The sequence below is a fragment of the Lissotriton vulgaris genome, chromosome 1_2, assembly GCF_964263255.1.
Source record: "Lissotriton vulgaris chromosome 1_2, aLisVul1.2, whole genome shotgun sequence".
Lineage (NCBI taxonomy): Eukaryota > Metazoa > Chordata > Amphibia > Caudata > Salamandridae > Lissotriton > Lissotriton vulgaris.
The window spans coordinates 187,181,064-187,193,758 of record NC_141686.1 but is presented as its reverse complement, the minus strand read 5'-3'; positions in this window follow the sequence as shown (position 1 = coordinate 187,193,758).

The window sequence follows — 12,695 nt, the reverse complement described above, 5'->3', positions numbered from 1 at the left end:
CCTTGAAACCAGTGTCCCTCATCGTTCCAAAGCACCTCCCCCTCATAACCGTCTCCCTGGATTCACTCATTGCCAGCTTCCAACACTCCCTTTCATCTCTCTGTAGCCTCTTCCCCTCATAACCTCCTCCTCAGACTCCCCCCCTACCACCCTCCACCAGTGCCCCTCATTTCTCCATAGCCCCTCCCCATGACCTCCTCCTCAGACTCCCTCCCAACCACCCTCCACCAGTGCCCCTCATCTCTCCGTAGCTCCTCCCCATGAGCTCCCCCTCATACTCCCTCCCTACCACCTTCCACCAGGGCACCTCATCGTGCCAAAGCACCTCCTCCACATTACCTCCTCCTCCAATTTCCTCAATGCCACACTCAATAGCCCCTCCCTCATCACCTCCTCCTCAGACTCCCTCCCTATCACCCTCCCCCATTGCCCCTAATCACTCCAAAGCCCCTCCCCCATGACCTCCTCCCCCGAATACCTGTTTTACCCCATGTCATCATTTACAGTTTCAACTGGGGCATTTAGACCCAAGCCCTCCTGCTCAAAAGAACGCATTTAGCACATTATCTCCCACACGGAGGTCACATCATGGGCACCTTCAGGTGATGTTAATCGGAAGATCACAAGTGTGCATGGTGGACCGGAATTCTACCACTGGCAGAGCTCAGTAGAATCTTGCTGCGTTTTAGGTAACTCCCCGGAGTTCTGTTGGGTGGAACTCTGCAAGCTATGCCCTCCCCTACCTTTTGTTTCATTCCCATGCTGGGCTACCAGGGAATATTCAAAAGCCTGCGCTGCTCACATGAATTAATATTGCTTCTGTGAGAAAGAATGACAGATTAGCCAATGGATGGCATACCTGGAACAGGCCCCTCGCACACATGAATACTAAATAATGAGGGTAATGTTTTACTTCAAAATTAAACTTGCTATGTAATGTTTGATTGATCATTCTGAATCAATAACTTCCATCAACATGTCACTGGGATTGTTGTTACTTTACTTGATCTTCCTTCATCAACTTACTTCTGTTATCTCTATATTCTTCTGATGCCACTGAGATATCCTAGAATGGATTGAGACTCAGTTTACAGTCACTTTTGTTGTTCAGCACATTGATCTCATTTTAGAGGAAATAAAATCTGCAAGTTCTGTTGACAACAGTCAGAAGAAAGACTAACCCCCATTTATTTCTATGGGAAACAAGAGGTCATTTACAGTCCTACTCTTGTGTATTGAGAGTAACCCTGGGTGTAGTACGCGTAGTCACGGTACGCGAAGCTACGCGAAGACGTTCTTGCACTACGCGAGCTTCGCGTAGCTTCGCGAGCATGCGTAGTAGCTTGCCGGACCAGTTTGCCAGCCGTTTTTCTTGCTCGGGAGCGCGTTGTGCGTGTTCGGGACGCTGTCTGCGTGCTCGGGAGATTGTAGCGTGCGACCTCACCCATGTGGCGGGCTATGGGCGCGGCTATCTTGTTTTTTCAATTGTCCCGCCCGCTCGTGTCCCCTATTTCCTCTTCCGGGTCGCGTATAACGTGTTCGCATTGTACACGTCTTGTTCGGGAACACAACTACTTGTTCACGCTGACAAAGTGCGTGTTCGCTTGAAATCGCGCGCAAACTTACCCACGTGGTCGCGATGGGCGCGGCCATCTTGTTTTCACACTGTATGCCATGGTTCTGGGCCTAGTTTTCTATCCACCTTTTATCTTTGCAATCTTTACCTATTTTCACAGTGTTTCTTACTTGTTTTACTTATTATCTATCTCTCTCTGTCCCTAAGTTTATATTTTGCACTTTATTTCTTCTTTTCCAACTTTGTTTTACCTTTTCTACTGTTTTATTTTACTTCTTTATTTAAGCTCCTACTTCTTACCCCTAACTTTTTTCCTTTTGATCTAACTTTTCTTTTCCACCTCCACCTCCAACCCAGAACCATGGCAAAGGGGAGCAGCAGAACCGGCAAAAAGGGCAAGGCGCCTGTGCCCAAGAGCCGGCTGCCTTGGGGCAGAATGCGACCTGCAGGGGTGCAGGCCCGGAAACTTTTCGGGGAGGCGGAGGTGGCAGCCCTGGTTTTTTTCATCCAGCGCCACCTCCCCGTGACTTTGGCAGCAGGCGGCAGGCCAGGCTCCGGTTAATTTCCAGAGGAGCGTCAGCGCCGGTGGGCGAAGGTGCGCCGGGCAGTCTACCGCTGCTCGGATATCCAGCGCATCACCAGCAGCTGGCCCACCGGTGGGCAGACATTCTGGACAGGGAGCCGGACCTGTTGGACCTGCTTGGTGTTGAGGTCGTGGGGCTTGGTGAGTAGCTAGTAATATTAATATATATATATATAGTAGTATAAGTATTGTGTATAATTCTTGGACGAAGAAGTAACACGATTACTGGTGCGCTTAGTTACATTGCAGATCAATTCCATCTCAAAATCTTCTGTTATTGTATGACACAGGTGCTGCTCGCCACTTCTCTTACTGGTTTGTAACTTTGCGCTAGCTTGGGCTGGTGATTATTGATGTTAGAGTTTTGAGAGAACTGAAGTTAGTTAATGCTATTGCTAGAGTCTAGTCCTTACATTGTCCTTTAGTGAAATAGTGGTGGATGGATAGTATTAGTTCATATTTTTTCAACGGTCTGCATGACACCTCCTCTGTCACTGAATGCTTAGTTAGTTCTTATTTATCCCACCCCTCCATAGAACTGGTTTGAAGTTTGTTTACTAAGTGGTAGGCTTAGCAGCAATAGCATGGTCACGTCAGTCAGTAGCAGTTCGTATGACACAAGCAACCAACAATTCCGTGTATGCACAAATGTATACTTGTGTCCTCCATCTCATCTATGCATGTTTGCGGGCAAAAATAAAATTGAAATGCTAACTTACTGAACAATTGGCCCGTCTGGATTCTGGAATAGGTGGTGTAGGTCAGGTGGTACTGGCTTTGTTAGTATATTCTGCAATCAGAATGTTTATGCCAGTAGTCATTTAGACTTCAAAGTCAATTTTATTGGAATTTGTGTTTCCTAAAATGTTTGAGAGGATTTTTGAATGATGTATTTGTTTCAGAGCACTTAATGTTTCTCTTTCTTTATTATTTCTTACATGATCAGCACCACCCAGGGGCAAGAAGACGGGGTCGGAGTCGGCAGGACAACCACGAAAGGAGCGCTCCTCTACCGATGATCCTGCTGCTGGCCCCAGTAAGTCCTACAGTGCTTATATTATTAACAATTATATTTCCCTAACTTTTTAACGCACCTTATTTTTTCCAACCTATTAAGCCTCCTTCCTAATTCAATGTTAGCAAAACCTTCTTTGATCTTCAATTTGTTTTCCAAATTTTCGGTATCCATTGCCATCCCTGACTTTCAGTTCTTTCAAACTGCCTCTGCCCTATGACTCTCTCTGTGCTACTACTATTAGACTGTCTGTAGCTAAGCTTGCCCTGTTGGCCACTCTTTAGTTAGGGTATTCTTTTGAATAAAGCTGTAATAGAATAGCTGTAGCCACTGGGTCCACTCCTGTCTTTTGCGTTGTCCTCTGTAATCTCTAGTCTTTGTCAATTCCCACCAACAAAATGCGCAACCAGATGTTTGCCTACTGATTTTTGTTCAGTTAGTATACTACTACTACCGTTGTGGTTATTATTCTCTGCACATCCACATACAGAACTATGCACAAGAAAATAGGATGTTGGTGATAGGGAGGTTGCACCTTACTTACACCTTACACCCTAGTCACAGAACTCAGTCAGAAGAACCCACAATCCAATGACCGTCTACCTACCTAAGTGTCTCAGTCATAGTCATTTGTCCCACTCCCGACCTCCACATGAAGATAGTTAGATATATATACCCAATGATTTTATTACACAACCCAGAACAGAAGAACACCCTTTCGCTCACTCACTCGTTTCAGTCCACAACACCCCAGACACTCAAAATATACCACAGAGTCTATGTGCAAGTTCAAAAACTTTATTTTTTTAATAACAAGCTTTGTATTGTTGTAACTTGTAAGTATTTCCATAAAAAAAATCTAGCTCCACCATGCAAAATGAAGAAGATTAAATACAATACATTTTGTACATCTAGTGCACAACAGAGAACTGTGGGAATTGTGGGAGACCCCTCACCGTTGAACGTATACTGGTTACAGATGCATCTTTCGAAAGCTCTGCAAATCTCTGGTTCGTAGAAGGCAATCTTCTCATCTACCTATGAGAAAAATGTTGCACATTAGACAGTGAATGCAACTATGCCAGTTTTTAGCAGTCATGGCAAAAAGTGCAACATTATGGATACGCAAAAGGGACTAACAATACTGGTTTGTCAACCTCTTTAGTTGTATGCAACACTCATGTGGCCTCAAAGGTGTCTTTCTTACTGTGCAACAAGCTGTGAGGTACCATGGGCAAAACAGTAGACCCAGATCTAAAATGGTTACATGGCTCAGGCTAACTTTCCAAAGACTAGAGTAGGAGTATAGATTGGATGACCCTAGGGACCATCTAATAAATGAAAACTAAACTCTGTCTAATGTGACTGCTGCACAGTAGGACGCAATTTGGACCAGTTACAACGATTTATGTTGTACGTAACTGTTTTTTCAATCTTCCTTCCTGGTGAAAAAAGTACTACTAGTAAAATAGGGGGAGGTGTGCAGGCATCTAAAAAGGTATATTTCCTTTTATAGGTGCACAATCACTACCAACCACCAGTGCCGACAGGGCCAGCGGCGATGCCATCCAGGAGGGGATAGTGGCTGCGGCACCTGCAGAAGCATCAGTGGGGGAGGAAACTTCAGCAGTGGGCGGTGGTAAGTTATATTCATTACTTATTTGCATTACTACATGGAAGGGGAACATTTCCCTCACCGTGCTATGAGACTTATTAAGGAAGTATGAATTTGAAGTTGTACTGGACAATATACAATGGTTGAAGAGGACACCCTTTGCAGCATTACCAGCGTGAGTTGAGTAAACAAGGACTCTTCTATCAGACTCCAACTCAGCTGTGAAAGTTATGGAGAAGACTAAAAGAAGACTAAAAGTCAGATAAGATGACCTTGAGGGATGTGTTGAACAAAAAGGGAAAGAAGTGAACTATGGTGGAAGGAGGTAGGACTTAAGAGATGTAATAATATGACTACCATAGAAGGATACTTTGGAAGGTTCATGCACGTGGCTGATATGAATCCGATACATGGGATGTTGAAGGATGGGTAGAGCTGGAAAGAAAATGCGTGCCTGGTTGGGCAAAACAACATGGGTGCATAGATATAGTGGATAGCAAGAATCATGAGCGGAGTTTGTGTCAGTGAAACCCAAGGCAAGGAAGGAGTAGACGCATGGGTGGTTGCTGGTGAAAGTGTAACCAGCTAAGGCGATAATACAGAATGATAGACATTTACTTTTAATGGGTGGATGCCCCCTAAATGTATTTTATTCATCATAGGTGGAGACTGTCACTGGAAGCATAGTCTTACTTTGAAAATATAAAAGGAGATACAAAAAAGACTGGTGTTCTTCTGTGTACTCAAGTCCACCCATAGTACTAGGGCAAGTATAATGCCGGAAAAAACTTCAACAAATGCTACAGGCAGAGGAAGCAGGAGGATAGATTAGATAGATACTAAACGTTGCCACCAATTGTATATACTGCACTTGGTAGAGCTACTATGCCACAATGTGTTGAATTAATTTTGAAGAGTTTCAGTTACAATTCTGTTTCTTTTTTTATAGATACTCATACTCCTTCCCAAAAACCATCACGGAAGGAGTTGGCAGCCAGGGCCCGGCAAAGGAAACTGCAGGCTATTGTGGAGGAGTACCGCCGGCTGGTGGCTGAGGACGAGTCGGAGGAGGAAGTGGCGGCGGCAGCAGCTGCTGACTCTTCCAAAGCATCAGGCCCCAGCAAGGACCCACCTGCAGGAGTACAGAGCTGCGGTCAGGCAGCCGCTCACTGCCGGCATTTAACATCTGCCGCCCCCCACAGCATGGATGCAAATGTAGGTGACGTGCATTTCGGCAACAACTTCTCCTCCGGGTGGCCAAGCTGGAGGACCAATTAGACGTGTGCGTCAAAATAATAGTGGACAAACACCTCAAAGCCCGGCAATTGGAATGGACCCTGTTCATTTGCCCCTTTTTTAATGCTTTTGTTGGTGGGTGGGAATTGGGTGTTGGGGTTATTATTTTTGTGGGACATTCTTTGGACTTGGACATTGGTTGGGGTTAGGGTGGGGATAGGGCTGGAATAGGACTAGGAGGATTTTTTTTATGTACATGAATAAATGTTATTTATTTTCAACGTACACATATGATGTTGTTTTTTGGTGGGGTTATTGTTGTATGTCACAAGGTTTACTCTAGATGCAGGGCAGCGGCCAGTGTTTGATTGAAATAATGTATTAATTGACCACATGTGTAACATGCAAACAGATAGATGCGGTACCCCTAACTCAGTTATATTTGTCCTATTAGTACTACCAGCCTCTCCTCCATTATACCTCCCAGCAAACTTCTCTTCTTACCTGTGATTGATGATGATTAAGTTTGGCAACGCAAGGGCTGCATAGTTTCCCAAGACAACGGAGAATATGCTGTGGTTGTGTGATGGTAGTAGTAGACTAGACACTGGCACTAGCATTGGCAAACAAAAACAAAGAGACAGTCATTTGCCTGAGAGAGAATGGGGATGAAGTAGAAAAATACAGTACATAGGACTGACAAAAAGATACAAACGATATTGCAACTGCTAAATGAACTCAAAGAAATCAATGGTGTCGGGGACTGCCAAGTACAAGAAGATAACTGTAGTTGTGTTGGAGTCAGTAAAACACAATCCAATTCGTAAACTTAAATGCTCTAGAATTAAATTCAAACAATGCCAGCAATTATTTAGATTTATTCGTTGGGTCACTTTGGGAAATTAATTGCCTTGTACACTAGTACACAAAGTGAGCTTGGGTGGGCAAGCAGAAGAAAATCCTCGCCCTGCCTCGTTGACATTTGATTTCATTAGTGTTGCTTTCACCACATCTGCCCCAGCAAGCGTGTGATCAATTGTTGGTGTAGATTTAATGTAGTAACATCACACCTCAATATAAAACCACACAGCCCGGGGGAAGAGGGTTAGGGTTTGATGAATAGACGGGAACGGGGGTTTGGGGAAAGGTTTGACAAAGAAAAACAGTACGCATGGAGACAACAAAAGCAAAACAATGAAGACGATGATTGATGATCCACTATTACCCAATAAATCTAAAGTTCAGAAAAACGAAATGAATGCATGATGACGATAAGTTATAACTTAATGGTTACTAATAAGTGGTACTTAACTACTACTATACAATTCAAAGGAAGTATTTCTTATATATGATATGAAAATGTCTTTTGCCTAGGCTGTATGCCCTCTGAGAAACCGTAATACCTGCTGTAGCGGGCTGAAAGCTAGCAAAGAAAAGTAAGCAATAGTTTAAGTGAACAATCAATTACCAAACATATGCGTAAAATAAATGAAGAGGAAAAAGGAATAAAAAAAAAATTATGAAAATGATACTAAAGTTAATGTATTATCCAGGTCCAAATGTGTAGTTGTATCTCGTCATTCATCTTTGTCCTCCCTTCCATGGACACTTTGACTGAATATCATTCTTGGGCGCCTCTGGCTGGATGATGACAAGGATTGGTGAATGGTTGGCCTGTAAGTGTTGATGAAAAAAGAAATGGTTTATTCCAAAATAAGTTAACTGAATGAAAACATTAAAAAAATCAATTACGGTGTAGTGCAAAAAAGAAAAGACAAGACTCGTGAGCGAGAAGATTTTCAGAATGAGCTGGCTTGGATACATTGATTAACTCTACTCTTTTAGTTGTACAGCAGTCATCGAAAAGAACAACAAGATAGGAGCCAGCACAGAACAGTTACAGGACCACACCACAACATTGGGTCGTGAGTCTGTGGCCCAAACTCCATTTTCCCTAAATCTTTCACAGTTCCAGACAAAAGGAATATACAGCAACCTAGCATTTTCCAAATCAAGTGATTAAATCAATGCGCCATTGTCAGTCATCATCATACCACTATTCTATTCCACCACTGCACACACATGTAGCCTAGGTCTGCTGTGGTTCTTGTTGATTGGTTGTGTTTACCTTGTATTCCACTTCCTGAATGTATTCCATCAATCATCACAGATCAAACTGACTGGCATCGTGCAAAGATGGTATGGTCGTCATCATCTTCCGGTGTGGCACGTGTACGTGTTGTCCAACAGACCACCAACAGCAACTCAGTCTGTAGTGAGTGACTACGATTAAGTCAAGACTGCACCTGCAGTAGTAGGAGTACAATTGGATACATATTATTATTATTCAACATGGAAACATTGACCATCGCTTGAGACACAAGTACTTTGTTATTATATTAAACTACTAGTATAGTTCTACTTCATGCACATTTGCTCTGAGTCAGCAAGCATCCAATGCAATGCATGGCATCAGTCATTTCATATACCTGTCTTTCTCTACTTTGTGGCTGTCAGATCACAGATGCAGCAGAGCCTTCTGAAAGTGATGACGAGTTTACTTTAATTTTAGAGCCCTGCTTAAGCTCTGACATTGAAGAGTTGTGTATGCCAGTGCAGACAGAGGTGGTAGCCTTAAGACAGTGATGCGTTTCAGATTGGAAACAAAACAGAAGATGGCTATAGTCACGTACGTTTTACTTGTTAAGGAGGGACTGTTAGACGCTACATTATTGTACTATTCTCCATCTCCATCCAATGTATGGCAAGATGGAAATGTATTTAGGGTGAGTCAGGAAGATGGAGCAGGACTGTGAGGAGTGGAGTGCACAGTTAAATGCACAGATGTGCAACTCCAATAGGTAATTAAAAAAGTATGAGAAAGGATGGTGTTGGTTTTGAAGTGTGAACCAGAAAGACAGATACACACAAATAAAGGAAAGGAGAATGTAACAATTTAAAAGCCTAGTTGTCAGGGAAGAGGAGCTCGTCCTTAAACCCTGGTGGATCTTCTGACAGAAGTAGGTCATGTAACCCAGTAGGTATGTGTTCCGACTCGCTCTCCTCTTCCAGCTGTGATTCACGTATTTTGTAGTCTGGTGGTATGAAGTGCTGATTCATTTTGATCATGGTTAACCTCTCCACGCTTTTGGGCGAGAGACTAGTCCTTTTCACGGTTACAATGGCACCAGCAGCCCTGAAAACACGCTCAGAAGAGACACTTGGAACAGGGCAAGCTATATACTTATCGCCCGCCTGCTGAGCCCTGGCCAATCGCTTCTTTTTCTATACCAATACACCAATGGGCTTTGCTCCATGAACACCTCTGTTGTGTCATCCAGATAGGCCTGGACCATCCGCTCAATGTTCAGTGGTGCTCCGGTTTGCTTGTCCTCTTTTGCTTTCCGACAGCAACGGACTTACCCATCCCTTTCTGTAGAAACCAAGCAGCTATTTTTTTGGTTGCGTCTGATGAATCAGATCCTGTTGGTGCTGTTGTTGTTATTGGTAGTGTTGGTGACTTCTGGGAAGCAAACGCACTGCTCTCATGATGTGAAGAAGAACTTGGCTCTGTTGGATGCTCAGTAGTACTTGCACTGTCCTGGGCTGGCACTGGCAGGCCTTTAATTGAGAGCCTTTCGTTTTCTAAATCAGTGGCTTCCTCAGCTATTAAAGTTTTGTACTTGGCAACATCCCCTTCTGAAAAAGGATTTACTGCATTACTGTTCACAAATAATTTATACCGTGGATCCAAAATTGTGGCAGTAATGTAATGTTGATGTGACACAATCTTATTTTCAATCCTTGTATTCTCAGATAAACGGCCGGCTAAGGCCTTCGCCAAATAAAATGCTTCAAGTTTTCCTTCAAAACCTTCGTATGTTTCAGACACCTCCTTCAGCTCTTGCTCTAGCATGTACAACAATGGGATAGCTTGGCCAATAGTACAGTCCTCCCTGCTGACTGCACGTGTGAAGACCTCAAAAGGAAGTAGCATCTCTGTCAGGCATTTAATGAGGTCCCATTGCCACATCTCAACGGTCATGGCTTCAACAGTAGGATCCCCTGATCTTCTTGTCATGACATAAGCATTAAGTGGTTTGTACTGCTCAAACAGCTGATCAAGCATGTAATAAGCAGAGTTCCAACGTGTTGGGACCTCCTGGATGAGTGCTTTGACTGGCATTTTATAGTCACCTTGAATGACCCGTAGCTGCTTCCGGGCTTTAAAAGAATGGTTGAAATGCGTGCAGATTCTTCTGCAAATCGTCAGTAAGTTGTGGGTCGTGAGTCTGTGGCCCAAACTCCATTTTCCCTAAATCTTTCACAGTTCCAGACAAAAGGAATATACAGCAACCTAGCATTTTCCAAATCAAGTGATTAAATCAATGCGCCATTGTCAGTCATCATCATACCACTATTCTATTCCACCACTGCACACACATGTAGCCTAGGTCTGCTGTGGTTCTTGTTGATTGGTTGTGTTTACCTTGTATTCCACTTTCTGAATGTATTCCATCAATCATCACAGATCAAACTGACTGGCATCGTGCAAAGATGGTATGGTCGTCATCATCTTCCGGTGTGGCACGTGTACGTGTTGTCCAACAGACCACCAACAGCAACTCAGTCTGTAGTGAGTGACTACGATTAAGTCAAGACTGCACCTGCAGTAGTAGGAGTACAATTGGATACATATTATTATTCAACATGGAAACATTGACCATCGCTTGAGACACAAGTACTTTGTTATTATATTAAACTACTAGTATAGTTCTACTTCATGCACATTTGCTCTGAGTCAGCAAGCATCCAATGCAATGCATGGCATCAGTCATTTCATATACCTGTCTTTCTCTACTTTGTGGCTGTCAGATCACAGATGCAGCAGAGCCTTCTGAAAGTGATGACGAGTTTACTTTAATTTTAGAGCCCTGCTCAAGCTCTGACATTGAAGAGTTGTGTATGCCAGTGCAGACAGAGGTGGTAGCCTTAAGACAGTGATGCGTTTCAGATTGGAAACAAAACAGAAGATGGCTATAGTCACGTACGTTTTACTTGTTAAGGAGGGACTGTTAGACGCTACATTATTGTACTATTCTCCATCTCCATCCAATGTATGGCAAGATGGAAATGTATTTAGGGTGAGTCAGGAAGATGGAGCAGGACTGTGAGGAGTGGAGTGCACAGTTAAATGCACAGATGTGCAACTCCAATAGGTAATTAAAAAAGTATGAGAAAGGATGGTGTTGGTTTTGAAGTGTGAACCAGAAAGACAGATACACACAAATAAAGGAAAGGAGAATGTAACAATTTAAAAGCCTAGTTGTCAGGGAAGAGGAGCTCGTCCTTAAACCCTGGTGGATCTTCTGACAGAAGTAGGTCATGTAACCCAGTAGGTATGTGTTCCGACTCGCTCTCCTCTTCCAGCTGTGATTCACGTATTTTGTAGTCTGGTGGTATGAAGTGCTGATTCATTTTGATCATGGTTAACCTCTCCACGCTTTTGGGCGAGAGACTAGTCCTTTTCACGGTTACAATGGCACCAGCAGCCCTGAAAACACGCTCAGAAGAGACACTTGGAACAGGGCAAGCTATATACTTATCGCCCGCCTGCTGAGCCCTGGCCAATCGCTTCTTTTTCTATACCAATACACCAATGGGCTTTGCTCCATGAACACCTCTGTTGTGTCATCCAGATAGGCCTGGACCATCCGCTCAATGTTCAGTGGTGCTCCGGTTTGCTTGTCCTCTTTTGCTTTCCGACAGCAACGGACTTACCCATCCCTTTCTGTAGAAACCAAGCAGCTATTTTTTTGGTTGCGTCTGATGAATCAGATCCTGTTGGTGCTGTTGTTGTTATTGGTAGTGTTGGTGACTTCTGGGAAGCAAACGCACTGCTCTCATGATGTGAAGAAGAACTTGGCTCTGTTGGATGCTCAGTAGTACTTGCACTGTCCTGGGCTGGCACTGGCAGGCCTTTAATTGAGAGCCTTTCGTTTTCTAAATCAGTGGCTTCCTCAGCTATTAAAGTTTTGTACTTGGCAACATCCCCTTCTGAAAAAGGATTTACTGCATTACTGTTCACAAATAATTTATACCGTGGATCCAAAATTGTGGCAGTAATGTAATGTTGATGTGACACAATCTTATTTTCAATCCTTGTATTCTCAGATAAACGGCCGGCTAAGGCCTTCGCCAAATAAAATGCTTCAAGTTTTCCTTCAAAACCTTCGTATGTTTCAGACACCTCCTTCAGCTCTTGCTCTAGCATGTACAACAATGGGATAGCTTGGCCAATAGTACAGTCCTCCCTGCTGACTGCACGTGTGAAGACCTCAAAAGGAAGTAGCATCTCTGTCAGGCATTTAATGAGGTCCCATTGCCACATCTCAACGGTCATGGCTTCAACAGTAGGATCCCCTGATCTTCTTGTCATGACATAAGCATTAAGTGGTTTGTACTGCTCAAACAGCTGATCAAGCATGTAATAAGCAGAGTTCCAACGTGTTGGGACCTCCTGGATGAGTGCTTTGACTGGCATTTTATAGTCACCTTGAATGACCCGTAGCTGCTTCCGGGCTTTAAAAGAATGGTTGAAATGCGTGCAGATTCTTCTGCAAATCGTCAGTAAGTTGTGGGTCGTGAGTCTGTGGCCCAAACTCCATTT